Source organism: Callithrix jacchus, chromosome 11, assembly GCF_049354715.1.
Source record: "Callithrix jacchus isolate 240 chromosome 11, calJac240_pri, whole genome shotgun sequence".
NCBI classification, from domain to species: domain Eukaryota; kingdom Metazoa; phylum Chordata; class Mammalia; order Primates; family Cebidae; genus Callithrix; species Callithrix jacchus.
The window spans coordinates 70,309,889-70,335,670 of record NC_133512.1 but is presented as its reverse complement, the minus strand read 5'-3'; the positions used below and the strand labels follow the sequence as shown (position 1 = coordinate 70,335,670).

The following is a 25,782-nucleotide window of genomic DNA, read 5'->3' as shown; positions in this document are numbered from 1 at the left end:
AAAATTAAAACAACAATAAATGGAGAATATTCACACAGAAAGAAATATTGGTGAGGCTGGCATACTTGAAATGCCTGTAAATGTCTAAGAACAAAGAAGAAAGGCAGAAGCTATTGGTAGCAGCCATGTGGCAGGAACCACAGTGGTTTCTAGTGGCCAGCTCTGTTGAGAACACTGGTTTCTTTTGTAACTGAGGTAACAAACATCCTTTTCCACTAGGGAACTCTAGAGAGACAGACTTGGGTACACAACACTAACCCCACAAAAAGCAGCCATTGTTGAGGTGCTTTGGGAAAAGAAATTCCACCTCTCCAAATCTTCTGCATTCCCTAAATCCAAAGCTGTGGCGATGCACGTAATGCTCATACTCCAGCCTTGGGCTCTGTTTCACTGTAACTGCTTACATCTCAGAAGCTGGAGCACTGCCATAGAAAACTGGTTTGCACTTCAAGCTCCAGGGCCAAATTCTCTTTGAGCATGCCTACATTCTGGACACCAGATCAGTTGCCATAGAGAGCTTGGGCTGAAGCCAGGCTCAGAGGCCAAGCCCAGGGCCACTGTAACTTTGCACACAGCCATGTTTCTATAATAGGCTCCTAGAATACTTCACAAGCATTTGTATGTTACATACTGCTAACAATGCAGCAGAAGGGTGCTAGTACTCCAGACACAAGTAACATTACTGTTTGAGATCCCAGAGCTATCATCTCTCCATGTGTGCCTATGCTTTAGGCTTCAGCTCAGTGACATCAGTGTCACTACTATTGTGAACAAGCTCAGAAGCTGGACCTACTGCTAAGATGGACCCCCTCAGAATCAAATTTCCCTTTGGAAGAAAAAGAGACCATAGTTGCCATTACTAGAGACCTTAGCAGTAGTCATCACCACTGTGGATATCTACAGCATTAGCTACTGAGGATCCCTATAATTTTTGTCAATGTTGACGTCAACTGACAGAGCTGTGCTACCAAGCTATATCTGCACTGGTGCCAGAACTTCTATACCGCACCCAGCAAGCACTCTCATACTCCTCCACAGAAGAAGGTCTTTTCACACTAAAACTAGTCAGTAAAGTTTGGAAAAGGTAACTGCTCTACCAAATGTATAGACATCTATATAAGGCAAGAAGAAACATGAAAAACTAAGGAGACACATTATTACCAAAATAAAATAATTACTCAAAATCCAAATATATGAAGATACATGAACTACCTGAAAAGAATGCAAAATAATTATTTTAAGCACTATCAGTAAAGCATAGAGAAACAATTCAGTGATATTAGGAATGCAATACCTGAAGAAAATGAAAAATTTAAGAGAGAGATTAAGATTATTTTTAAAAGACCACGACTTTAGGAGCTGAAAAATAAAATGAATAAAATGAAAGCTGCACATCATCCAAGATGGCTGATCACTAACAGCTCAGGATTGTAGATCCCAGTGAAAGCTCAGAGAATGAGAGGATGCTACACTTTCAGATGAATTTTCGTCACTCACGGACCAGCAGATTTCTAGTGGAGGAGTCCCATGGGTCGCCAGTGTGACTCTTGTGGCTGGCGCAGTGGTTTTGCCAGCGCCTTGGCGCGGCAGCTCTTCATGCAGAGTAAACGGGACTGGTTCCCTTACTGACCGGTGTTTGGAGCTCCGGGAAGGCAGAGCCGCTTGTTGCGGACTCAAGAAGGAAGCCAGACCAGAGATTCCCGGGCAGAAGAGCACCATCAGTCTTATTGCTGCTATTTTGGCTGGCGCAGTGGGTTGCTTGAATCCCAGCACTGGGAATCAATAAATTGGACGTCGACTCAGAAACCTAATTAGAAAGGCGGTAATTCTAAAGATGACAGATGGATAAATTTATAATAAAGGGAAAAAACCAGCCTAAGAAGGCCAAGCATACCCAAAATCAGAACCCCTCTCCCTCTACAGGGGATTGCAGTTCCTCATCAGCAACGGAACAAGCCCTGATGGAAAAGGACTGTGTTCCATTATCTGAAGTAGGCTTCAGAAGGTGGATGATAAGAAACGTCTGGGAATTAAAAGAACTTGTTCTAACCCAATGTGAAGAAACTAAGAACTTTGAAAAAAGGTTTGATGAAATGCTGAAAAGAATAGACAATATAGAGAGGAATGTAAATTAACTAATGGAGTTGAAAAATACAACGCGAAAACTTAGTGAAATATGCACAAGTTTAAATAGCAGAATGGATAAAGCAGAAGAAAGGATATCAGAGGTGGAAGACCAACTTAATGAAATAAAATGACAAGACAAGAATAGAGAAAAAAGGATGAAAAGGAATGAGCAAAGTCTCCAAGAAATATGGGACTATGTGAAAAGACCCAATCTACGTTTGACTGGTGTACCTGAATGTGATGGAGAGAATGAATCCAAGCTGGAAAATACTTTTCAGGATATTATCCAGGAAAATTTTCCCAATCTAGCAAAGCAGGACACTATTCAACCCCAGGTGATACAGAGAACACCACAAAGATATTCCTCAAGAAGAGCAACGCCAAGGCACATAATCATTAGATTCCCCAGGATCAAAATGAAGGAGAAAATACTTAGGGCAGTCAGAGAGAAAGGCCAGGTTACCCATAAAGGGAAGCCTATTAGACTTACAGCAGATCTCTCAGCAGAAACCCTACAAGCCAGAAGAGAGTGGGGGCCAATATTCAACATCCTTAAGGAACAGAACTTTCAGCCTAGAATCTCATATCCTGCCAAACTAAGCTTCACAATTGAAGGAAAAATAAAATCTTTTATGAACAAGCAAGTACTCAGAGATTTTATTACCACCAGGCCTGCTTTACAAGAACTTCTGAAAGAAGCATTATACATAGAAAGGAACAACCAGTATTAGCCTTTCTAAAAATATACCAAAAAGTAAAGAGCATCAACATAAAGAAGAATTTACATCAACGAATGGATAAAATAGCCAGTTAACATCAAATGGCAGTAACCCTAAATTTAAATCGACTAAATCCCCCAATCAAAAGATACAGCCAAAACCTAACAGAATATCCGAATATACACAAAGACTCAAAACAAAGGGTTGGAGAAAAATTTACCAACTAAATGGAGAGCAAAAATAAATAAATAAACAAAAAGCAGAAGTTGCAATTCTCATATTTGATAAAATAGATCAAAGCAACAAAGATACAGTGGTAAAAGGATCAATGCAACAATAAGAGATCTTAATACCCAGATCATAAGACCCATAATGAGATTTAGACTCAACGAGACAGAAAATTAATAAGGATATCCAGGACTTCAACTCTGATCCAGAACAGGTAAACTCAATAAATATTTATAGAGTTCTCCATTTTAAGTACACAAAATATTGATCAGCCATTATCAATACCCATTTTTAGAATGAAGCAATATTCCTGTTCTCTCTCCCTCTTTCTTCCGCTCCTTCTCTCCTTTTTTTACTTTTCAACATCCTAGTTCCTCACCTAAAAAAAAAAAAAAAAGAAAATGAAAGCTGCAATAGAGAGTGTCAACAGCAAAACTGATAAAACAGAAAAAAGAATCTGTGAACCTAAGACAGGTTGTTTGAAAATTTATAGTCAGAGGAGAAAAAAAAAGGATAAAAAGAAATGAAGAAAGCTTGTGTAATTTATAAGACAGCACCAAAAAATAAAGATTCTAATTTTAGCAATTAAAGAAGAAGACAGAGACAAAAAGGTAGAAAACTTATTTAAAGAAATAAGAGCAGGAAACTTCAAATCTGGGAAAAGATAACTATCCAGGTACCAGAAGGTCAACATTCTCCAGTCAGAGATTCAATATGAGCAAGACACCCCAAGACATATTATAATCTGGCCACAAAAAATCAAAGACAAACAGAAGATCCTGAAAGCAACAGGAGAAAAGAAGCCATTAATAGGTAGAACTTTTAATAATGCTAGCAGTGGATCTCTCAGCTGAAACCTTACGGATCAAGAGAGAATTGAATAATATATTGAAAGGGCTGAAGGAAAAATATTGCCGATGAAGATTACTGTGTCCTGGAGTTATGAAAGGGGGCTAAAGTATTTCACAGATGAACATAAGCTGAGAAAGTTCATCACCACCAGATCTGTCTTAAAAGAAATTGCTAAAAGTTCTTCAAGCTTTAAAGAAAAGGACACTAGTGAGTAACCCAAAAACAAATGAAAGTAAAATTCACTGGTAAAAGTCAGTACACAGTCAAGTTTATAATTCTGTAATACTGTAATGGTGGTGTGTAAACCACTTATATTTTTAGTATGAAGGTTAAAAGACAAAACTATTGCAAACAATAAAAGGATATAAATTGTGACCTCAGAAACACAAATGCTTGGTGTGGGTAAGTTACAGTATAGTGATTTTTATGTGATTATATTTTAATTATTAGCAGATTATGTTATAACAATAGAATATTTTATGTAAGCTTCCTGGTAACCACAAAACAAAGCCTATAATAGATTCAAAAAAGATAAAAAGTAATGAATCAAAGTGTATCTGTAGATAAAATCATCTATTTCAAAAGAAGATGGGATGAGTAGAAAAAGGAACAAAGGATCAACAAAGCAACCAGAAAACAATCTAATAGAACTGTTCAGTTCTTACTTGTTAATAATTATCTTAAATATAAATGAACTTAAATTCTCCAGTCAAAATATTGAGTGGCAGAAGAGATTTCTAAAAAATAAATCCAACTATATATTGCCTCAAATATATTACTTGTTAATACTTAAGCAATATTTGTATTGTCTAAATCAGGCAATATATAGTTGGATTTACTTTTAAAAAATGTATTCTGCCACTCAATCTTTCGATTGGATAATTTAAGTCCATTTATATTTAAGATAATAATTAATAGGCAAGGACTGAATAATTCCATTACATTAATTGTTTTCTGGTTCTTACACACACAAACACACACACACACGTGTGTATTATACATCATAATAAAACTATTAAAACTTAGAAAAACAAATTTGGCATATTTGCAGGAAACAAAAATCAGCATATGAACACCAGTAATTTTTATGTGGTAACAATGATCTATCTGAAAACAGAAATCAAGAAAACAATCCCACTTACCACAACTCTTTAAACAAACTGCTTAGACAAATTTAACCTATAAGGTGATAGATCTGTACACTGAAGGAGGTGATAAATCTGCACACTAGAAGCTATGAAATCCTTAATGAAAGAATTTGAAGACACAAATAAATGGAAAGATATCCAGTCTTCATGAATTGGAAAAATTGCTATTGTTAAAATGTCAGTACTATCCAAATCAGTCTTCAGATTCAGTGCAATCCTTATGATAATTCCAATGAATTTTTTTCACAGAAATAGAAGAAAATTCTAAAAATAATATGGAACCACCAAAGACCCTGAATTACCAAATCAATCTTCAGCAAAATGGGTAAAGCCAGAGTGATGACACCATAGGATTTGAAACCTACTACAAGTCCATACTAATCAAAACAGAATGGTACCAGCATAAAAATAGACACATAGATTAATAGAACAGAATAGAGATCCAAGAAATAAATACACTGATTTATAGTCAACTGATTTTCAACAAATACAGGAAAAACACACAATGGGGATGAGTTCCTTTAATAAATGGTGCTGAGAAAACTGTATATCCAGATCCAGAAGAATGAAATTATATCCTTGTCTTACAGCATATACAAAAAACAACTCAAAATGGATTAAAGACTTAAATGTAAGATATTAAATTTCTAGAAGAAAACCTAGAAGGAAATCTTCATGATATTGTTCTGGGCAAAGATTTTTTTTTGGATATGACTCTAAAACATAGGCAGCAGAGGCAAAAACAGACAAATAGGATTACAACAAATTTACAAAGCTTCTGAGGAAACAATAAACAGAGTGGAAAGACAACCTATGGAATGGGAGAATATATTTGAAAACCATACATCTAACATAGGCTGTTATTATGCACAATATATAAGGTACTCAAAACAGTTCAGTAGCAATAAACAAATAAGCTGATTAAAAAATGGGCAAAAAACCTGAATAGACATTTCTTGAAAAAAAGACATACAAATGGCCAACAGGTATATGAAAAAATGCTTATCACTAATGGGGGAAATGCAAAATAAAACAATTAAAGCCACAATAAAATATCTTATATCTCTTAGAATGTTAAAAGAGGAAAGATAACCAGTGTTGGCGAGAATATGGAGAAAAGGGAATCCTTGTGTACTCTTGCAGGGAATATTAATTAGTATAACTATTATGGAAAACAGTATGAAGTTTCCTAAAATATTGAAAATAGGACTATCATATGATTCAGCATTCCCGGTCCTGGTTATATATTCTGAAGACAGAAATCAGTATGTCAAAGAAATATTGCACTCTCATGTTCATTGTAGCATTATTCACAAGAGCCAAGGTATGGAATCAACCTGTGTCCACAGTGGAATACTATTCAGCCACAAAAAAGAAAGAAATCCTGTTATTTGTGACAACATGGGTCCTGGAGGATATTATGTTAACTGAAATAAGTCAGACACTGAAAGAGAAATACTACATAATGTCACTTATATATGGAATCTAAAAAGTAGAGCTCCTAGAAACAGAGAGTAAAATAGTAGTTAACAGAGACTATGAGTTTGGAGATTGGAGAGATTTTGGTCAAAGGACACAGAATTTTAGACAGAATAATTTCAAGAGATCTATTGTACATTACAGTGACTATAGTTAATAATAACATATTATATAGTTAAAATTGCCAAGAAAGTGGATTTTAAATGATCTCACCACAAAAAAATAAGTATGATAGGTAATATATGTTTTATATAGTTTTATTTAGCCATTTTTCAATATATACCCGTATCAAAACCTCATATTGTGTACCACAAATATATGTATAATTTTTGTCATTAAGAAAAATAAACTAATACATAAATAAAAAGTGAAGAATTTAGCATAGTGTTGGGAATATAATCAGTATTCAGTAGTGATTGTTATTAGTAATATTATCATTATTAACATACCATTGGGGTTCAGATATTGCTGTTGTATGTTATTTTTTAACTGAAGCTTTTCCATGTATAGGTTACTGATGCTTCATAACAAATCATTCCAAAGCTGAGCAGGTTAAAACATCAATTATTTCTTATTAATCATGCATTGCATATAGACTAAGATTTGGCTGATTTAGTCTGGCCTTGTGTGGCGACTTTGTTTCTTACTGCTTATCTTCAGCTCCCCATGTCATTCCTCCTCCTTAGACTAGTGGTCTATGCAGAGCAGATTGTTCTCATGCTGAAGGCAGACTTGCAAAAAGGGCATTGAAGTCACATGATTCCTTCTGAAGCCAAGATTCAGAATTGGCACGATGTCATTTTTGCTATTGGTCAAAGTAAGTGACATCACAAACCCAACATCAAGGAGCAATGAAGACTACACACAAACGAGACCTTGTCAGGGTTATGGGAGGGAAGATAGTAAGAATTGGGGCCAAAAATACAATTCACCAACAAAGCAAACAACTAGGATGAAATTGCTTTTTCTGTAAGTCATATTGAACTTTCCAAGGAGTCCAGGGGATTCAGGCCCAGAGTCATGTAGGGCTGTCTACCTTTGCCCAAAAGGAAGGACCTAAGCTGTGGTATTTACCCATATTCTTTACCTATATACTTTGTTAATCCAGTTGTGATATATAATAGGAAATATATCAGCATTTATTCAGATTACTAAGCCTCCAGAAACAAAAGAGCCCTCTTCTAAAACCATTTCTTGCCATTTTGTTCATGGGTATTATTAGTTCCTGCCTCTTTCCTCATGCCACTATTCATCCACTTATCACAACATTCTAATGTTTTGTGTCCGTTTTATTCTGTATTTACTGGTTTAGTGATTACATCATTTAGCAACTATTTATTGGATGTCTGTTCCATAAGAACTTGTCTTATGCACAGCAAATATTGTGGTTGAATGAGAGTCACACCAGACTTTAGCTCTCTTGAAGCTTATGTTTTAGCAGGGAGTATAGTCATTAAAAAAAATTAAAACTTACACAAATAAGTACTGAACTATGTTTGAGATAAATGCTGTAACTAAAACTGAAAGAGCACAATGACAGTGTCTAGCAGAAGGAGAAGAACTAGTCTGGGAATTTCCAAAACAATGTGGCAGGACTGATATTTAAATGAAGCTTTAAAACACTATTCTCTCTAACAGTAATATAATTTAAACCACAAATAAAATTTTAAATCTTTAGTAGCTACATTAAATAAAGAAAGAAGAAACAGGTGAAATTGATATTAGCAATATATTTTACTTAATGCAATATATCAAAAGTATTATTGTTTCCATATGCAGTTGTTACCAGATGGAAAGTCTTGACTATGACTTGTTCAGGTTCTTGGTGTGTTGAGAAGGGAACTGAACAGAACACACAAACAAAGCAAGAAAACAAGAAAAAAGCAACAAAAGCGCAGATTTATAGAAGCTGAAGTACTCTCCAGAGTTGGAGAGAGCTTCAGCAAGCAGCTAAAGAGCCCTGACTACAATGTTCTTTGGGGTTTTTATTAAGGTAAAAAAATTTGGTTAACACCCCTAAGTCTCCTTGAGGCCTCCAATTGGTTACACCCTATGAAAGATTGGCCCACAACTAATTAGAGGCTGAAGTGGAGGCTTGGCCTGCAGTCAATCAGAGCCTGAAGTGGAAACTTGTTATCACAGGAGTGAGGATGTGCCTGTATGCTCCTTAATCTTGCCTAGAACTGACCACATCTGCTTTTTTAAAAAATATTTTAACCCTTGGTTACCCTAATTTCCTGTTCTCCTGCCTCACAAAAATTAGTGATGAACTATTTTGCATTCTTTATGCATGTGTGTGTATATATTTTAACCATGTCATTGAGGTGTGATTGGCATACAAAAAGCTGTACATGTTTAATGTACACAACTTGATGTGTTTGGAGATAACTATACATATGTGAACCATCACCATCAATTTTATAAATGTATCCATTACCTCCAAAAGATTTCTCCCCCCACCTCTTTTTTTCCTGTTATCGTTCTGTTTTGGCTTTTCCTTTTGTAACAAAAGCACTTAACAGAAGATCTACCATTTTACAATTTTACTACTAAGTATTTGACATCCAGTGTATAGTTTAGTATCTACATAACAGATCTCAATTCTAACCAGCCACATATCAAATGCCCAATACCCATATGGCTGCTGGCTTCCATAACAGCCAGTGTAGCTTTAAAGAACTAACCAGGCAAACTCGAGAATAGAAATTTTACAGACAGAGAGAAGATCCCAGTAAGTGCAAAGTAGCAAGGAAAAGTAGAGAAAATAAAATAGCTTGTCTTTCAGAGAGCACAGGTTTCAAGTAAAGTATCATAAAACAGAGCTAAATTACATGGATTTTTAGAGTTGTTAGTGCCATGTGTTGTGTTCATTATTCTATGTGTTATGAGAAGTAACTGAAAATTTTAAGTAGAGTATACAGGTATTGATTTGGATTTCAAAAGATTGCCCTTGCTGCTGTAGGAAGAATGGATTGAAGGGGCAAGAGTGGATATGAAGGAGATTATCCAAGAATTACAATTAGCACTTGCCATAGTCTAGGCGATAGCAGATGATAACAAAGACTGGGGAATGTAGTGAAGAGATTCAAGATATTTAGGAGGTAAAATCAAATAGAATTTTTTTTTTTTTTTGGCCTTTTAGAAACAGGGTCTGGCTCCATTGCCTGGCTGGAATGCACAGTTGATCACAGTCCACAGTACCTTGAACTCCTGCTCAAGCAATTCTTTCACCTCAGCTTTCCAAACAGCTGGGGTTATATATGTGAGTCATCGCACCTATACAGGCTTTTCTTTTTTTCTATTTGAGAAGCGAATTACCTAGAAGAGGGGTAAAAGCTATTTGCTTTTTTTCTAGCTTTCCCAGAGAGGTAAATGTTATGCAAAGTTTGAGGGACAAAATTGGTTAGCTCCGAGTTAGACATATAAAGTTTCAAGAACCAATTAAGTTATTTAGTTAGAGAACTAGAGATATATTTTGATACAGAATATATAGGAGTTGAACTGAAATTAGTGATCTGATCTGGTATTTGAATTTGAGACTGGACAGCATTGATCCTTGCAGATTGTCAGGTCCCAGGGACTGCTCAGCTTTGTAGCTTCAGGGTTTAGTTGCCCGACATATAACTGGCACTAAATAAATGTTTCTTGAAAATTCTTTGTTATGGCCCCCTTTCTTTCCATGATGAGGTGGTAGGTAAGACTTACAAGCCAGGCAAATAGATCTTCAGAAGTATTCAATATGTGCACTTATAATTCCCCCCCATTTACACACTAATCCTAATTAATGATTACAAGGCCTGGGTGTGGCCCAGGTGTAAGCATCCTTGAGTCCAAACATGGGTTAATGAATTTATATGGTTATTTCTTATTATTAAAGTTATAAGTACATTTAACAAATCACTTTGAACCTAAAAGGTAAAACATTTTGAAGACCATTACTAAAATGTAGTTATAAATTATATTATGTAAATAAGAGAACAAAATTTATCCCAATTAATTCCATCAGTAAAATTGAATCAATACAAGGTTTTCATGTAATGCACCCATGGCTTTTTATCGTCTTGACACACTTACATCTAGGATTTTGCAAAGAAAAGTCTGTTTAGACTTGACTTTTTGGTCTCTTTGGATTTTCTTAATGCTGGTCACAGCCACAGTTCCTTTCTTATGCATGTAACAATAAAATATGACATGTTAAGTATTCAGAAAAACCTGCAAAGTTTCCAACTTTCAAAGCTGTATAGAGCACGTTATCCCAGTGATGTGAAAATCATCACCCCTCAACTGTAATTGTATTTAATGTTAAATAATATCAGTGACTTAAATATGCCTAAATTTAGGAACTCATAAGCCAACATTATTTTAAAATGTCTATCATGCTGCACCTTGTAAAGTTCTAGAAGTGTTGAGAAATTAAATCCTTACCTTCAGTAAACTGACACTATGGTTGAGAAAGCAAAGTGAATTAAAGAGAAAAACATTCATGACAACATATGTGTTATTAGCCAGGGAAATTGAGTCGCTTTGTATTTACTAGATAGAGAAAAGGTTTAATAGAGATGTTTGTCTTGTTTTCTTTTGGCTGAAATGAGGAGTAAGTTAGGTAAGTGAAAAAGGGCTGAATTTTCCTCTTTGAATCTTTTTACCATGAATATGGTGGAAACAGAATAAAGAGCATTCTCTAGGGAGGTGGTTCATAATAAGTCTGCTAACAGATTGGTTATAACAATGCTCTCAGAGACTATGCTGGTCCATTTTGCATTGCTATAAAAACTGCCTTAGGTTGAGTAACTTATGAAGAAAAGAGGCTTACTTGGTTCATGTTTCTGCAGGCTGTACAGCAAGCATGGTACCACCATCTGCTCAGTTTCTGGTTTCTGGTGAGAGTCTCAGGAAGCTTATAATCATGGTGGATGGTAAAGGGGGAAGCCTACATATCACATGGAGAGAGGAGGAGTAAGAGAGAGAAGGAAGAAGTTCCAGACTGTTTTAACCAACCAGATCTCCCATGAAATGAGCAAGAAATCACTCATCACCAAAGGGATGGCACTAAACCATTCATTAGAGATCTACTCCCATGATCCAATGCCTCCCACTGTGGTCTACCTCCTACATTGGGGATCACATTTTAACATGAGATAGGGAAGGGACACACATCCAAACCATATCAGAGACATTTAATAACACTGCATTAAATGAATAAATAAACTATAAAATGTAACAGTAATTTACATTTTTGTAACATTTTGATACTAGTTACTTTTTCTTACCTATAGAGTCATTTTGAAATTAAGGAGAGATATGTGATAAGCACTCTGCTAAGTGTTGTGGCCAAAACAAAGGGATAAGAAATAATTCCTGTCCTCATATCATTCCCTTCCAGTATCATTTTCTTATTTGGGACCATCACCATTTTTCATTTGGACTTGTAAACTAAAAGCCTTAATCTTTCTCCCCATTCAATCAGTCATCCACATGCTGTCAAGAACATTTTTCTTAAGTACAAATCTAATCAAGTTACTGTTCTGCTTAAAATTCTTCATGAATTTGTGGTGTATGTTGTATAAAATCTTGGTCCTTTAATATGACATAGACATTTCTTATTTTGCATTTTTCGTGGTCATCTTGTTTATATTGAAGCGGCACAAAACTGTTTACTGTTTCCCAAATGTACCTCATTCTTTTGTGGCTCTGGTTCAAGGATGCTTTTAACATATTTTCACTGTTATATAAGCTATTTTGATAGTGTCCCCACCCAAATCTCATCATGAATTGTGCTCCTTTAATTCCCGTTTATTGTGGGAGGAACCTGGTGGGAGATAATTGAATCATGGGGTTAATTTCTCCCATACTATTCTTATGGTAGTGAATAAGTCTCACGAAATCTGATGGTTTTATCCGGGGAAACCCGTTTCACTTGGCTCTCATTCTCTCTCTTGCCACCACCATGTAAGAAGTCCCTTTCACCTTCTGCCATGATTATGAGGTCTCTCTAGCCATGTGGAACTTTAAGTCCATTAAACCTCTTTCTTTTGTAAATTGCCTAGTCTTGAGTGTGTCTTTATCAGAAGCATGAAAATGGACTGATACATATTTAAAAATAATAAATATAACTCACCTCCTTATTTATTCTCTTTTGTTTTGGAGATGATGCTTGGACTGAGGCATCATAGTCTTAGATTTCAGACTGTGATTGCTAGTCTGGACATGCAAAGTGTAATATATGATGGTATTGGACTTCGACTATTGAACTGAGAAATTGGTAGCAATGTGGAGCTAATGCAGGTTAGCTCCACATTCTCATTTTACCTTGTTTGTGTCTAGTAATTTGCTTAAAAGGGTGTCTTAAGGCCATAGTATCAATTGCACCAATGTTAGATTGCTGGTGCCTCCTACAGCGTTTAGGAGTGTATTGTGGTAATACAGATATAATGTGATTATATTCTGTTTTGGAGTAGGCTTAGAAAGAAAAGGTGAAAATCATATTTATGGTAATTTACCTTGAAATCCAAACATAGAAGATACACGAATAAAATTATTCAGGTTTTTTAAAAATAAGAACAATTATAATAAAAATACAGTAATACATGATTGTCTTATGGTGATAGTGTTATCTAAATGCTTCTACAAAAATTGGTTAAATTTCCAGGGATGACTGATTCCTGAAGTATAGACCAGAGGTCCAAAACATAATAAACAAATATTTCTCTGTGAGATTATCTCTTGTTGTGAAAATCTAATAAATATAAATGAACAAAGTTGTTTACTACTGAACATGAGATACATAGTATTTCCATTCTTCAAGAAACTAAAAATTCAGAAACAACACACATCTAAGGGACATTTTCTCTATCTGTTTGTCATTTTATTAATTAGTGGCCAGAGCACTATGGGACACTTTAGAAAGATGTAGTTATGTATGTTATGTTGTCTGGTATAGTTTTGCTAATAGCTAGGTAACTACATAAAATGGAAGTAGAGAAATGAGAATACTTTTCACTAATTTTTAAGGAATGGGGCTTCATAATAATTCAAATAAGTAAAAATTTAAAGAGGATTAAGTTAGATTTTGATACAACAGGTAACAGATAGTTTTTCCTTTTCTTGATAGTGTCATTATCATTATCTGCAGCTTAAATTTGAAGGTAAGTCAATCACTATATGTTCCTAATCTTCTGGTTTTCGATTCCTCCCCCACCGCCCCTAGTTTCTAGTATTCCTCAAATACATAATCCTATTTCCTAGTTTAGCATCAGTCTTTCCGATTTTATTTGTGAGTCTCTGGGAACCAGTAAAGCTTCAGGTGAGGAGATAGGTTTATAAAGCAGGAGATGATTTGAGGGTATAAAGATAAAGATGTGAAGAAAGAAATGGTAGATATGAGGAAGTATTGATAAAATATTTTACACATGAAATGTCAAGGGGACTATAACATGTTTATCTGCAGTTGGCTTAGAGGCATCTCTTGGGAGTTTTTATTTTCTTAATGGCCTTTAATTCCTTTGACAAAAGTCCTATTATTATATTATATAATCCTGGTACTCCATCATATAAATGATGAACAGACAAAATGGAAGGCAAATTTTTAGGAGATGACTCAGTATACCATCCATCTCTATTAATAGAGTGTCTACTACCTGAATAGATAGCAATGTCAAACCTGACCTTGTTATCACAAGTTTGTTATGATGCCAGGCACTTCGTAAATCATGAGCACAGGGTCATCAAATGAAGGCTAATGTCCTCTGGCTGAAGAGTTGTGTAGTCATACTATTTGTCATAAATATCCATTTATTATTTTACTTTCAAAAAATAAAATATAATCTAAAAATCTGATTTTTCTTTTCATGTAGCCTATATCAAAAGAAAAAGGACTGAAATAATAGAGATTTCTTGATTATTAAGAATTTATATGAAATTATTTATCTCATAAATTTTATCCATATACATTTGATTTAACTTGCATTTATATTTTAATTCAGTGAAGTGCATAGTTTACATACCCAATACCCATCTCTATTATATGAGTCTTTTATTAACTACTATGTAAAACAATACTTAGTGCTTAGTATGTGCTGCACTGTGCAAAAAATAACTGTAATTGTTGCACTACATTTTACTATTTCGGTAGGAACGGATTTCTATTTCAAATACTCAGCTTTCACACACAGGTGAATAGATGGTATACAGCAGATTTCACTACTCATGAAAACTTGGGAATCTTGTCAGCTATAATATCTTTTTGTATTGACATTTTGTTTCTGCAAAATGTTTTCCTGAATGGGAGTGAATTTCTATTTTATGTTTGGGGGTAATTCACTACTTATGGTGGTTGGAAGCTCAAAATTGGTAATAGGAATTCTACTACAGAAATTAGATGATAATATAAATGTCTTGTTTAATGTTCTGAATATTTGCAATCAAAATTTTAGATTGTTTTTATCTGAACAGCTATAGGAGGAAGCATGAAAACTCAGTTATATGTGTAAAATAGTAAAAAATGGAGCTATGTATAGGAAGGATTGCTAGATGCATTAACAAAATCAAGTCTTTTCATCTTCTGTAGGAATAGGAATTTTAGCTAGTCACATGGACATCAAGTTGAAGATTACTTTCTCGGACACCCTCATAGTTAGATGTGGCCATGAGATTAGTTTCTGGACAATCAGATGTGAAAGGAAGCAATATATGCTATTTCAGAGTTGTGTGGTTTAAAAGAAAAGGGGTACCCTTTTCCCGTTTTTTTTCCCTATTGTAATTTTGTTGGAATATGGATGTAATGGTGGGAGTTAGAACAGCCATCTTAGACATGAGATAAGACCTGCATGAGGGAGCTGGCAAGGCCACAAATTGTCAGGACCTGGATTATTTGATGTCATGAAATGGATTGATTCCGCTTGGAAAGGGTTATATATTTACCTTTTATCTGAGCCACTGCTATGTTTTTCATTTTTTATAACAGCCACACCACATCCTAAATAATACAACATCTAAATCATTTCAAGAAAATATACAAATCTTAGTGAAAGACAGATTTTTGTGGGGACCAAATTAGCCAAAGGAACTGTCTGACTTGAACATATTAATAGTAGATCAACACCACCTAACAGAATGTTCTGAGATGATATGAATGTTTTCCATTGTCCAATTCAATAGCTATTAGCCATTTTAGATATTGGGCATGTGTATATGATTTACTATATTAGATTCTGCTATTTCATTATCCAAACTGTGCAAATTTGCATCCCCATTTGCAGTTTATGGAATTTCCACAGTTCCTCCTATATTCTAATTCTTAGTACTTTTAATTTTAGCCATTTTAGTGTGTTGCTTTATTTTAGTTTTAGCTTGTGAATTTCCCTCATCGCTAATAATCTGAGTATCTTTTCTTATGTTTAATTGGCTGTTTGGGTGTCCTTTGTTTTTTTTAGTTGCTTATTAACACCTCTTGCCTTTTTTTCATTCCTTTATGGAATTAAAAAATGAATTCTGAACGTAATTCCTTTTGTCATTTATATGTCTTACAAACTTACTGATCTAGTCCAAGATTTTTCTGTTTTCTCTCTTGATGATGTCTTAATAAACAGAAATTCTTGATTTTATTGTAATCTAATTTATGAATTTCCCATTTATTTATGCATTTTGCATCCTATTTAAGAGGGCTGATCGTAACTCCAGCTCATAAAGTCTCTTGTATTATCTTCTAGTAAATTTTGTTTGGACTATCATAATTAGATTGAAATAACCCAGTTGTTACTTTATATATATATATATAGTTAAAGATAGTATTCAAGTTTTCTTTTCATATGTATATTTATCTGGTTAACCCTAAGGCCTGGCATTAAAAAGACTGCTTCCCAGGATGAAAGCCACCAAGGGAGGGTGAACTGAGACAGGGCAAAGTGTGTCCCCACCTGGAATGTATAGCTGGCTTGTAGGGTTGGGAATTTTACCCACTTGGTGCTCCAGTTTGGATCCTGTGCTTGCCTCATCCCTCCTGCAACCCATGATCCATGAGAGCCCCGCTATACTGAGGGGCACCATGGGTTGTTGATGCAAATCTGAGTGATGGCTCCTGCCTGGTGCTGCAAGTTGTCACATGAATCTGGGCAGAAGTTTGGACTAATGCCAGCAGGATGGACCCATTCCCACAGAAAGACACAGAGTTGGAAGCAGAGAAATAGGACATAAAGCCTGGCAGACCCCACCCCACAGAACTCAGACTGAAGCCCGCACTCTAGACAGCTTGGCAGTGAATACACCAGTTTGACCCCAATGAGGAGACTGAGCTCGAGGAAGGAAAGACGCCATTGGGAAGGCGAGGCTAATCTCACCAGCAAACAAACTCCAGGGGAGGACCACCCCCACAGCAGCCTGACTGATTCCAAGGCAGCCCAGCAGCGCCTCTTCAGGCCATAAAGGATATAGCTTCAACCTCTATAGAAAGGACTTTTACTCAGAGATTCCTCCCGAAATCACCAACATCAAAGATCAAAGGGAGATAAATTCATGAAGATGGGAAGAAACTAGTGCAAAAAGGATGAAACCATCAAAGAGAAGAACACTTCTTCTCCTCCCAAGGATCACAACTCCTCACCATCAAGGGAATGAAACAAGACAGAGAATGAGTTTGACTAATTGACAGATCAACGAGACAGAAAGTCAACAAGGATATCCTGACTTGAACACAGATCTGGATCAAATGGACCTAACATATATTTACAGAACACTCCACCCAAATCCACAGAATACACATTCTTCTCAGCACCACATCACACTCTAAAATTTACCACGTAATTGGAAGGAAATCACTCCTCAGCAAATGCAAAAGAATGGAAATCATAACAAAAGTCTCTCAGACCACAGCACAATCAAATTAGAACTCAGGATTAAGAAAAGCACTCAAAACTGCACAATCACATGGAAACTGAACAACTTGCTCCTGAATGAGGAAGGGATAAACAATGAAATGAAGAGAGAAATAAAAGTGTTCTTTGAAACCAAGAAGAACAAAGACATAATGTACCAGATCCTATGGGACACATTTAGAGCAGTGTCTAGAGGGAAATTTATAGCAATAAATGCCTACATGAGAAACAAGGAATCATACAAAATCGACACCCTATCATCAAAATTGAAAGAGCTAGAGGAGTAAGATCAAAAATAAAAACCTTAAAAGCAATTAGAAAACAAAAAATAACTAAGAGCAGAGCAGAACTGAAGGAGACAGAGACACAAAAAAACCCTTCAAAAAGACCGGGTGCAGTGGCTCAAGCCTGTAATCCCAGCACTTTGGGAGGACAAGGCAGTGAATCACAAGGTCAAGAGATCGAGACCAACCTGGTCAACATGGTGAAACCCCATCTCTACTAAAAATACAAAAAATTAGCTGGGCATGGTGGTGCATACCTGTAATCCCAGCTACTCAGGAGGCTGAGGCAGGAGAATTGCCTGAACCCAGGAGGTGGAGGTTGCGGTGAGCCGAGATTGTGCCATTGCACTCCAGCCTAGGTAACAAGCGCGAAACTCCGTCTCAAAAAAAAAAAAAAAAAAAAAAAAAAACCCTTCAAAAAATCATTAAATCTAGGAGCTGGTTTTTTGAAAAGATCAACAAAGTAGACCACTAGCCAGATTAATAAAAAAGAAAAGAGAGAAGGATCAAATAGATGCAATAAAAAATGATAAAGGGGATATCACCACAGAGTCTGCAGAAATACAAACTACCATCAGAGATTACTGCAAACAGCTCTATGCACGTAAACTGGTAAACCTGGAAGAAATGGATAAATTCCTGGACACTTGCACACTCCCAAGCCTAAGCCAGGAAGAAGTTGAAACTCTGAATAACCAATATCAAGGTCTGAAGTCTAGGCAGCAATTAATAGCCTACCAACCAAAAAAAGCACAGGTCCAGATGGGTTCACAGCCGAATTCTACCAGACATACAAAGAGGAACTGTTACCATTCCTTCTAAAACTATTCCAACAATACAAAAAGAGGAAATCCTCCCTAACTCTTTCTATGAGACCAATATCATACTGATAACAAAACCTGGCAGAGACACAAGAAAAAAAACTTCAGGCCAATATCCATGATGAACATTGATGCAAAAATCTTCAATAAAATACTGGCAAACCAAATCCAACAGCACATTAAAAAGCTTATCCACCACAATCATGTAGGCTTCATAGTGGGGATGCAAGGCTGGTTCAACATACACAAATCTATAAATGAAACAAAGACAGAAACCACATGATTATCTCAATTGATTCAGAGAAGGCCTTTCACAAAATTCAACAGCGCTTTATGCTAAAAACTCTTGATAAACTAGGTATTGGTGCAACGTATCTCAAAATAATAAAAGCTATTTATGAAAAGCCCACAGCCAATATCATATAGAATGGGCAAAAACTAGAAGCATTCCCTTTTAAAACTGGCACTAGACAAGGATGTCCTCTCTCACCATTCCTATTCAATACAGTACTGGAAGTTCTATCCAGAGCAGTTAGGAAAGAAAAAGAGTACAGGGAATTCAATTAGGAAAAGAAGAAGTCAAATTGTCCCTATTTGCAGATGACATGCTCATGTATTTAGAAGACCTCATTGTCTCAGCCCAAAACCTCCTTAAGCTGATAAGCAACTTCAGCAAAGTCTCAGGATACAAAATCAATGTGCAGAAATCACGACCATTCCTATACACCAATAACAGACAAACAGAGAGCCAAATCATGAGTGAACTCCCCTTTACAATTGCTATAAAGGGAATAAAATACCTAGGAATACAACTAACAAATGATGTAGAAGATCTCTTCAAGGAGAACTACAAACCACTGCTCAGGGAAATAAGAGAGGACACAAACAGATGGAAAAACATTCCATGCTCATGGTTAGGAAGAATCAGTATTGTGAAAATGGCCATACTGACAAAAGGAAATTATAGATTCAGTGCTATCCCCATCAAGCTACCAATGACCTTCTTTACAGAACTGGAAAAAACTACCTTAACCTTCATATGGAACCAAAAGAGAGCCCACATAGCCAAGACAATCCTAAGCAAAAAGAACAAAGCTGGAGACATCATGCTACCTGACTTCAAACTATACTACAGGGCTACAATAATCAAAAGAGCATGGTACTGGTACCAAAACAGAGATATAGACCAATGGAAAAGAACAGAGGCCTCAGAAGCAACACCACACATCTACAACCATCTGAACTTTGATAAACCAGAGAAAAACAAGCAATGGGGAAAGGATTCCCTGTTTAATAAATGGTTTCAGGAAAACTGGCTAGCTATATGCAGGAAGCTGAAACTGGACCCCTTCCTTACACCTTACACAAAAATAAACTCCAGATGGATTAAATATGTAACATAATGACTAACGCCATAAACCCTAGAAGAAAACCTAGGCAAAACCATTCAAGACATAGGCACGGGCAGGGACTTCATGACTAAAACACCAAAGCAACAGCAATAAAAGCCAAAATAGACAAATGAGATCTAGTTAAACTTACGAGCATCTGCACAGCAAAAGAAATAATGAATAGAGTGAACTGGCAACCAACAGAATGGGAATGAATGTTTGCAATCTACTCGTCTGACAAAGGGCTAATATCCAGAATCTACAAAAACTGATGCAGATTTACGAGAAAAAAACAAACAAACTCATTCAAAAGTGGGCACTTTACAAAAGAAGGAACAGACACTTTACAAAAGAAGGCATATATGCAGCCAACAGACATATGAAAAAACGCTGATCATCATTGGTTATTAGAGAAATGCAAATCAAAACCACACTGAGATACCATCTCATGCCAGTTAGAATGGCGATCATTAAAAAAATGGGAGACAACAGATGCTGGAGAGGATGTGAAGAAAAGGGAACACTTTTACACTGTTGCTGGGAGTGTAAATTAGTTCAACCATTATGGAAGACAGTGTGGTGATTCCTCTAGGATCTAGAAATAGAAATTCCATTTGATCCAGCAATCCCATTACTGGATATATATGCAAAGGATTATAAATCATTCTAATATAAGGACACATGCACAGGAATGTTCATTGCAGCATGGTTTACAATAGCAAAGACTTGGAACCAACCCAAATGCCCATTGATGATAGACTGGACAGGGAAAATGTGGCACATATACACCATGGAATACTATGCAGCCATAAAAAACTGTGAGTTCGTGTCCTTTGTAGAGACAGGGATGAATCTAGAAACTATCATTGTCAGCAAACTGACACAAGAACAGAAAACCAAATAGCACATGTTTTCACTCATAGGCAGGGAGAACACTTGGGAATGGAAGAACACTCACTAGGCTAGGTGGGTGGGTGGAGGGGACTGGAGGGGAGGGACAGTGGGGGGGTTCAGGGCAGGGAGGATGGGGAGGGATAACACTGGGAGAAATGCCTGATGTAGGCAATGGGGCAGGAGGGATGGAGACAGCAAACCAACATGGCATGTATGTACCTATGCAACAGTCCTGAAGGATGCAGGATGTGCACATGTATCCCAGAGCCCAATGTACAAGAAAAAAAGAGGAAGAAAAAAAAAAGACTGCTTCTACAAATTTGCTTTGCAGTGCCATCTTCGTGAAACTCAAGAGTTCATAATATGCCTGGGTCTAGACTCATTGTCAATTTTTACTGAGTTTTGTCTGCATGATCTATCAGTAATTAAGAGCAATACTAAAATCTCTCACTACCTTTATAGACTTGCCTGTTTTGTCTTACATTTTTGCTGATTTTTGGAATTCTCACGTTTCCTATATATGTCTACCTTATATTATTATCTCTTGTAATTTTTGCTTCAACACATTACTATATCATAGACCAACTTTTTTACAGCTAGATTTGTATGTCATATGTTTATTTATTCATGTATCTGGTATATTTTATAACATTTAGAATTTCAACTTTGATATTGTTCATAAACTAAAAATCTTTTTTCATATTATTATAACATTTAGCCCACTTACACTTAATAAATAAATAATTTATATTTAATTTATAACTACCACATTATGAAGGGCTCTTTGAATCACCTGCCTGTGATCCTTTACTTTCTATTTTCTTGCCTTATTTTTATTTAAGTGTTTAAAAAAATTGCTGTCATGACCTCAGTTAATTTGGAAGCTATGCATTCTTTTTCTATTCATTATTTACTGTAGTGATTACTGCATGTCTCCTTAATTTATCAAATATAATGCTGAGTTGTGGTTTTGACATCTGTCCAGACCTTACATCATTTCAATTCTGTCTTCTCTTCTTCCAACTTACATGCCATTGTTGTTGTATATACTGAATTTCTCTTTTAAATATCCAAACCATTTTTTTTGCAGTAAACAGCCACTATTCTTTTAGATCTACCAAAATATTTATTCTTTTCTTTAGTATTTAAATTCTTTTTTTCCCCAGAGATTTGACTTGGAATCATTTTTCTTTGATTCTAGACTATATATTAGTCTGTATTTCTTTATGTGTATATATATATTTTTTATGAGATATATATATCTCATAAAATACACACACACATAGAACTTTTAAATCTTACATAAAGTTGAGGCACCATCTAGGCACTAGAAATACAACAGTGAATAAAACAAATGAAATTGCTACCTACATAAAGCTTACATTCTAATCGAGAGAGACATATATGTAAGTAAAATATAAAGTATATTTTGTAAAATATATTAGGTAAGGCAGTAGAGAGTATTCATGAGAAGGGGGTGGGTATTCTGGTCTATAGACTTTGAAAGTATAACATAGCCTAAGCATAACGAATACCAGGAAATCCACACCTAGGTATGTCATTGTGAACCCAGATTATCTATGGTAAAGAGAAGTACTTATAAGCAGAGTAAAAAGCAAATAATTTGCAAAGGAATGACTGTAAGCCTGACAATAAACTTTTTATGAGAAAATGGAAACCAGAATACCTCAGAATAATAGCTTTAAACTATTGTGGGGAAAAAATTCTATAAACTTAAAATTATGTTCTCATGATTGTGTATAATATTTTAAGGAGGGTGAAATGAGGGTTTCTATAAATGCTAAAATCTGAGAGAGTTTACCACTAATAAATCTTCATTGACAAGATTTTAAGAAATATACTTCAGGAATCAAGAAACGCAAAAAGGAATGGTAAACAAAGAAATATGTAAGGATTTTAGTTAAATATAAATAAGAATGGTCTATCAAAAACAATTTTAAAAATCTACTTTGTGGAGTTAGAAAGGCCAACCCTAAAAAACAGAAAAACAGTATTCACATTTTAAGGCAGTGGTGCTGACTTAATATCTTATAAGACTATAACATTCTTATTTGGAAAAAGATATACGTTATTAACTTTACAAAGTTTGTTACATTATTAACAAAATCCTATGGAATTTGTAAAATTCCATAGGAAATTATGAAGGGCAAAGAAGAATAGAAAATAGAATTTATAATTTTCAAACATGCAGTTTGAAAATGTGTAATAACATAACAAAAACATTGACAAGAATAAGTGGGAAAAGAAGGGCAGAATTATAGAAAGTAGAAAGCTAAAAATTCGTGATAAAATTTTAAATAAAAAGCAGCAAACAAATTATATCTATAGGTTTGGAAGTAGACAATGGATGAAACTTTGGGGGCAGGAATATACAGATAATTACAATAATATGGGTAATGTTCTGTTTCTTATATTTGATGGTGATTAATGGAAGGTTATTTTGTTATTTTTTATATATTTACGTATGTACACACCAAAATGTATTTTAGAAATTTAAAAATTATATGCGATGGCAATATTCAAATTAGAGAAAAATACGACTTGCATGTTTTCTCCTTTTTTCCTCCTCACTTACATGTATTTAATATGAAAATTCCACTCACTGACATTTTAAGTTACTGTAGCTGTATATATTTTGAAAGTACAGATCTTTTCCTTGTACTTTCTTTCTTATTTTGTCTGTCTCTTCATGAAATGAAGTCCCAGTATTTAAATCAATGGCAACTGTGCTTCATTCTACAAAGGCAAAAGCCATCAGTCTTCGTGTTATCCGATATCCTCTACTGTCCTGTCATCTGTCTTTTCCAAGTGGACATTGTTAAACAAGACACAGATATACAGTAAGGTCATTGATAATATTTGTCATCAACTCAATTTATAATTTCAAATAAATGGAGTATGTCTTGAAAACTAAGCATCAATTTAAATAAATCAGATTTGCCTGTGAGCTTATAAAAATGAAGCAAAGATTCACACATTAAATTCTGCACTACTGAGCTATTACAGTACTGTCCAGATGTACTATTCTTCTAAATTGAACAACTCAGCTCATACACTTTAGTCCCGTGAATTCCTTTCTAAAGATACTTCATTTTTAGTTCAAAAACCTGAAAATGGAAGCATTTTTTTTTTTTTGCCTGAGGAAAACTTAATATTTAAACAGATTCAGCTTGAGCAATATCCACACGCTGCTGAGGGTTTACTCTTTAGAATGTCATAGGTTTCCACGTAGAATTTGGGTAAGATACTGTGGTTAGCAAACTTTTTCTTTTCTTTTCTGTTTTTTTTTTTTTTTTTGAGACAGAGTCTTACTCTATTGCTCAGGCTGAAGTGCAAATCTTGACGCTGCAACCTCCATCTCCCAGTTCAAGCAATTCTCCTGCTTCAGCCTCCCAAGTAGCTAGGATTACAGACACGCACCATCGGACCTGGCTAATTTTGTATTGTTAGTAGAGAGAGGGTTTTGCCATGTTGTCCAGGCCGGTCTGAAATTCCTGACCTCAGGTGATCCACCCACCTCGGCCTTCCAAAGTGCTGGGATTATAGGCATGAACCACCGCATCTGACCAGCAAACTTTTTTTATGTCTGAAGAAAAACTACCAATTCACTTCTGGGCTTTCAGTGACAAGGAAAACTGGACAGTTTAAGGTAACTTAATAAAGGTTCAAAACCAGATGCAAATATGATGAATTCACTCTGTGAGTTTTTTGGAAATATGCCAGATCTTAACTCCAAGAAGGCACCAAGTTTGAATTAATTACACTATTTCTCAGTTTCTCTCTTTTATTCCCTAGAAGTATATATCCCAAATTTCATAATTATCATTTTAGTGCCTATCATATATTTTTATTAATATGTTTACACCTCAAAATAATTTGATTTTGTATGTTTTAAAATTTTATATGAATGTGTGATTATGTGGCTGATTTTTATCTTAATGTGTTTTTAAGATTTATTTATGTCAATGTATGTAATTTTCTCTTTCATTAATTTTCACTATACATTCATTCTTTACTTGATAGCTATTTTATATTTTCTCAGTTACAAAAAAAAAATAAACATGCTTTTGCATGTCTTTCTAATATTTAAAAATTGAAACAGAATGGAATGGAATAAGAAAATAAAATTTTCAATGTATCATACATAGTAATGGTATTGTTTCATGGACCATTTTTTCTTAAAAAAGTATGTTTGTATGGGATTGTACTGTAAAAAATTTTTTTTACTGGGAATGGTAGTTAATATTTTTTAAGTATTGCTTTAAATTATATATCTGGGAATTGAATTCCTTGAAATTTTAGAGTACAGGCATCTTCAATGGATATTTCGAATTTCCTATCTAGAATGTTGGTGCCCACTAAATCTAGAGAGCAGTGAGGATGAAATCTTGTTTCTGTATAGCTTCACCAATGCTTGTGAGATACTGATTGTTTCTCATAGTTTTAAATTGCGTTGCCTTCACTGGCAATGAACTAGGTTGTCTGTTTTTCTTATTAGTCATTTTCTTTCTCTTTTCAGTGAACTGCCTATTTATAGTCTTTGCCACCATCTTTTATTTTCTTTTTACTATTGGCAGTCTGTCTTATTTTTCTATTGTGAGAGGTCTTTATCATCTCTGATCTACGTCTCTTTGATGGCCACCTTGTTCAAACTTTTTTTTTTAATAGTCTGTGATTTACAGTTAACTGTACAGTTTTCAGTTAAATTATCTTGTCATATTCTATATTCCATTTTAGGTTATCCCCACATCCTAAATGCTTGTTTAAAATACTGCATGAATTAAAGTTCACTCTTTGTTATGTGAAGTGTTTTGAGTTTTGGCAAATGCAAAATGTCATTTAGCATTACTTTTTAGTGTCATAGATACCATAGCATTTCTGTCATTACAATATTATACAGAAGTTTCACCACTTTAACAATTCTCTCATATTTCACCAATTCAACCAGAA

At 35.1% G+C, this 25,782-nt stretch overlaps 1 long non-coding RNA gene across 2 annotated transcripts in view; it reads left to right on the top strand.

Annotated features, from left to right (window-relative positions):
- LOC118143697 (uncharacterized) overlaps window positions 1-25,782 on the top strand; it is a 294,611-nt gene that overhangs the window by 92,156 nt on the left and 176,673 nt on the right. The gene's annotated exons all lie outside the window — the stretch shown is intronic.